Genomic DNA, 5,517 nt, shown 5'->3' with positions numbered 1-5,517 from the left:
TACTATAGAGACCACCTAAATCATAACATATCCTAAGCAAGTTCTTTGCAGCACGTAATGAGAATACTAAGAGTACATAAAATCTCTGCTTTATGGGAGTGCTGGTTTCCACTGAAGTCATGGTTTCACTGACTGGGGCATTAATTACTGCTAATACTCTATAAGGGAAATAAACTGGTGGCCTCATGTGGATAAATTAGTTGTCATGATCTGTCTGTGTACCCTCTCATAGCCAGGTAAACCGTATGTAACACAAATACTGTAGGATTAGAGCATTTTTGTTGATATTCTGATTCCAATCCAGAAACTGTAGCTAAGACCATCTGTGTTGAGTATTAATGTTGCTTTTTACCATCCACATGCAAATATCTCTAATTCTGATTGGAAGATGTGAACCATCCTGGACAATTAACCAAGGCTGAATCTCTAAATACCGGCCCAGCATACTTGTTTCCTTTTCATTTCAATTTTGGCCTCATGTCAGTATTTATCAGTCTGAGTTAGAATAGCTTTTCACTCAAGTAAGCAAAACTAAACTTATTTTTATGAGCTTCATTAAGTTACTGGGAGTCTTGAAAGGTATGAGCAGATTGGTGTTGAGTATTTTGTTGAATGCTGTTGGTATTAAATACTGCATTGGTTGGTTGACTGTAATATGGGAGGCAACTGTAGCATAACAGCTAGATCAAGAAAGCAGTACATTTACCCTCAGGCAGGTGGTTGTGGTTTTGACCCAATATAACTTCTTTAATCATTTAGCTACACAGCAGATCTGAGAAGGTTCCAGATGGAGGCTGAACCTATGACCCCTTGACATAAAAACATCTATGATACCAATTACACCATCTGTTGGTCATAAACCCACATTTTCTATCTTTTCTTGGCTCTTGTTTTATACAAAAGCTGAGGAGTGATATTTGGAACTGTTCTAGTTTATCCATGCAATTTAATGCAGAACACATTTCCACAGAGAAGGAGAACAAAGCACAATAGCACTAAAGTTCAACTTACATTCTCAGTCAGTGAAAACAAAAATGAAAATAAAAAACAGTTGTCCGAGTCATTATTTATATCCAAAGTATGGCTTCAATTGTAGCTTTTTCCTGGTGTTTGTGATATGAAGGGAAAAAAAAAAACAACCACACCAAAACCCAACAACCAAACCAAACAAAAAAACCCTGAAAACTAAAGAACAGCTTTTACCATCACTACTCTACCTTCTGAGGGCCATGAACTGAAAAAGGATCTGCAATGGAAAAAACAAAGTCATAGCAGCATGGAGATACACACAGATCACATTAGTAGACAGCATATGCCCAATACTAACTTGTATGTTTATGTAAGGATTTGTCTGATGGCAGTTTTGGGGAATGTCAAATACCTGTCTGAGTGTAGGTTATTGTTAAACTGAAGATTCAACCAGTACACATGTGTAGTCTCATAATCCCATTGCATATAGGTCTCTCCTGTCTGAACTCCCTGCTCAAGCTCATCAAAGCAGTAGTCTGAAATACTTCACTGACTTTGAAATTGTATCTCAAGTCTTGTTCTCCTATGGGTGCAATAGTTATCTTTAAGTGATTTAATGAGGCCATCAGAAATTACAATGGACTACTGAGGGATGTGATATAAGGAATGAGGTACTGAAATATAAAGTGTCATGTACTAAGGATAAAAATGAGGTAAATCTCAAGTCTTGCATCTTCCACCTCTGTACTGTGTAATTTACAGGAAATCTTTAGAGCTCCTTGAGAAACAACTGTTTCATCTGAACTCCTTCTTCATAACATCTGACAGATCTGTCTAAACACTGAATTATAACAACACTGATAGTAAATTTTTAAGTAAGTTTAAATATGTTAGGTTGTGAAGGTTATGGTGTATGTGTTTTGGATAGAAAAATCTCTCCTGAAGTTTCTATGACCAAATAAAGCTTCATGGAAGAATTACATTGTTGAGAATTTAATGTAAATACAGTCTTCACAGTGGAAAATAGTGAAAGGTGACCCAAAACCCAGGTATGTATTGGAAATCATTTTGCTAATTTGCTGTATTTTTTTATTCTCTAGGTTCAGTGCCATTGGAGTGCAGCAAGTATCCTCATATATGATAGTCCTAAAAAATTAAGTGCAGTGTTTAATCCCTTTGGAAAGTATGCATGTTTTTGTTTATGTAGAAGTTAGTTGTATTACTTTTGTTAGGCATGTCTGATTAAAATTTGCCAAGAAGGTTGTAGAATAGTTCCCATGTGTATACTCAGTTTCTTTTTATAACATTTTAGATTTTATTGTTTCCATAAGTTTTTTACTTAATTCAATCCTTTATTTCAAGCCTTTCAAACTTGTTTTTTTAGTTATGATTGTTCAAATTTTCTTTGTAATATATTGCATCAGATTTTAAAGCAAATGCTGACAACAGCAGTATTATGTCCTGTATACTAAGTGGGTAGCAAGCACATGGTTTGAATAACAGGCACTCCTGCTGAGTGCAAATCAAACCAAAATCCTTGCAGAGTCATGTAAAATGCACTGATAAAAAGGTGTTTTTAAACCTGATTTTTAATTTTAAAATGGATTCTTTTAGCCCTTATCTTGCCACTGATGCATGTATTTGAATTCCCACTATTGTTAATGAAAGTTGAGAAAGCTACAGCTTCAAGAACTGGAAGTCACCTTAAATTTAGGTACTACTAAATAAATGGAATGAACCTCAAGGAGTTCATTGTAGGTGATAGGAAGGACTTAAGCATCACAGTCCTTTGGTGGTGTTATCAATAGTAAAGACAAAGGTTTTTTTGATTGGGCTGTAGCCTGGAACTTTTGCAAGCCATTGCTTCTTTTCTACTATTTAAAATGTTGAAGGTGTAAACTAAAAGTTGACAGCAAAATTTATATTTACAAAAGTAGTATCACTGCTAACTCATGTTGTGTATGACAAATATATTTGTGTTTTGGCTACATTTTTGTTGGAATTGCCTGTGAATGCAATAACAACAGAGAATTTAATGAAATTTTGAGTGTAAACAGAAACTGGAATTAGGAGTATATGCATTCAGTTATCTTCTTCTTACTGCACTGTTAATTCTGTCTTCATTTTATTTTAATGGCATTGCTTTCTAAGAATTTAAACAGAAAGGGAACGTGGGTTTGTGATACTGGTAGTTAGTTGCATTAGAAGATCTCCTGAGTTTCTGTAATGCTACAGTATAAAACCATGTCTGTGGTACAGGGCTTGGACTAGATGACTTCTGGAGGTCACTTCCAACCCAAATGATTCTATATACCAAATATTGAATCTCCATGTTTTAGGAACTCCAGTCCTTGTTCACAAAGAAATTTCCTCAGTGTGATTAGCATCCATGGCAAGGTGTAGTTTTCACATTAAACTCAACTGGCAACAGATCTGCTAAAATGTAGTCCAGTTTTCCCCTCCATTTCACAGTGGAAAAAAGAAATTATCATGGTTCCTTCCACTTAGATGTATTTATTTTGCTGGTTTTATGTCTAGTGTCACATGTGGCTCAGAAACAGTCTGTTCCTTTCAGTGCTAGCAACCCTGTACACTGTAAGTCACTACATAAGTTTCCTGATTCCTTTCCTGCCCTTTCAAAAGTAAAATTAGCTGTGCTTTTTCCTTCTTGGTGAAGTAAAAGCTATGCAAGTACAGAAAGGCAAGGTTTAATTAGACCACCTTTGTGTGTTTTAGGTTGCAGACAAACCAGAAACTTTTCTACCAAATCAGTCTCTGCCTTTGTGGTGGTTTGAGCCTTAACTGGGAGTTAAGAGCTCAGATGGAGGCAAGGCTGAGAATCTCTCCCCTGCTCCCCACTCCTCCCTCCCAACAGAGAGGAAAAAACACAGAGAGGAGCAAATCCACCAAGCAATAATTTGGAGTTGGCCTGGAAGTAGAGAGTTTTCTTTAAACAATATATATATAACAATAACAGGTAAGGTTCACAAGGGCAAGGAACAAGGATGGATGAGGGGGAGAAAAAACAAAACAAGAATACAAAACCAGTCTCTCTCTCTGAAGAGGCACAGAAGCAGCAGGGAAGAAGGATCAGGCCCAACCACATGGCAGAAGAGCTGGAAAGCAGCTCCAGTAGCTCTTGTCCAGGAGAGGCAGGAGCCAAAAAACAGGCCTAACGACTGCAACATCCTGCTTTTTATACCCTAGCTGGGCAGGGAGCGGGGAGTGGAACAGACTCAGTTTCCCAGGGGGAAAGTGCCCTGCAGGGAGGGCAAAGCACCCACAAGCTCTCCACCCTGTTTTTTGTTTGTTGGTTTGGTTTTTTTTTTTAGAATGGGCATTAACCCACCACAGCCCTTTTGTCAGACTTTACTATTAAATATTGAGCACTCCAGACCCAACCTACTGTCCACAACTATAGGCAAGACATAAAGTACAGTTCAGCATTTCCTCATTTATCCTGGATGTTCCCAGAGGGCTTCTGCTCTGAGCTGGAATTAAGCTGCTCTGTTTCTCCATGTCCTATTTTTCTGAGTTGGGTTGATTCCCATACTACTTGTTAGTTGCTGAGAACATGACAGAGGACAGCTGTGCTCAGATGGTTGTGTCTAGGCCAGTGTGTTAGTGTTAGCTGTTCCACAAGGCAGCAACTGGAACATCCTGGGGCCTTTTTGATGAACTCTTCTCCATAAAAAATGACATGGGTGTCTCAGAGATATCAAGTCTGTGCATCTGAGTCTAATTTAACTGTGCTATTTTATTTAATTACATATTTGTTGTGAGAAGTTTGATGCTGCTGCTATGGTTAGTTGAAAAGAAAAATATACAAGTGTTCATTTAAGAGGCTTTCATGTAAGGCAGGTAGACCCTTGGGTAGTGCAGCAACTGATGTTATGCAAGTGAGATAAACCTCTATCAATACCAGTCCTCATCAATTTCTGAACAGCATGAGGACCAAACTAAGTTTTCTGCCCTGTTTGGTCTCGGTCAGATTACAGCTGTTAGGGGACAACAGTAGTGACAAAATTTAATAATCCATTCTTGCCTATTTGCTCAAAGCTGGCTGATGCCACAAAAGGAGTACTGATCCCTGTAGGCAAAGCCTCAGATTAGGCAGAAAGTCAGTTGTATAAATGGGACTCAATCCAGGAAGTACATTCTTGTGATTCCTGAAGAGAAACAGGACATGGTGCCACCGAAGTAGCTAACTAGGTACAGACATTGATTCCCTAATAAAAGGTGAAACAACTTCCTTGTCTTCAGTCCATGTTCTTCACCCTGTGTTGTGTATGATGCAGGAGAGTCACTTAATCTGCCCCTAACCTGAGGCAATTACCTGTCTCCTTTGGCAGATCAGACTGAGCTTGCATTTTGAACCTAAAACAAAGCATGAATTATTTTTTCAGATATTACTAGTCTCCAGTCTTGCTGTGTCTCTTTCGTAAAAGACATTGAATGTAAAAGGGATGATACTATGATCTTGAAATGAAAAATATTTTTAAATAAACTTTTTCAACTTGTAGAATTTAAACAACACAATTGTGCAGA

Source organism: Dryobates pubescens, chromosome Z (genome assembly GCF_014839835.1).
Source record: "Dryobates pubescens isolate bDryPub1 chromosome Z, bDryPub1.pri, whole genome shotgun sequence".
In the NCBI taxonomy this organism is placed as follows: domain Eukaryota; kingdom Metazoa; phylum Chordata; class Aves; order Piciformes; family Picidae; genus Dryobates; species Dryobates pubescens.
This window is presented reverse-complemented; position numbering follows the sequence as displayed.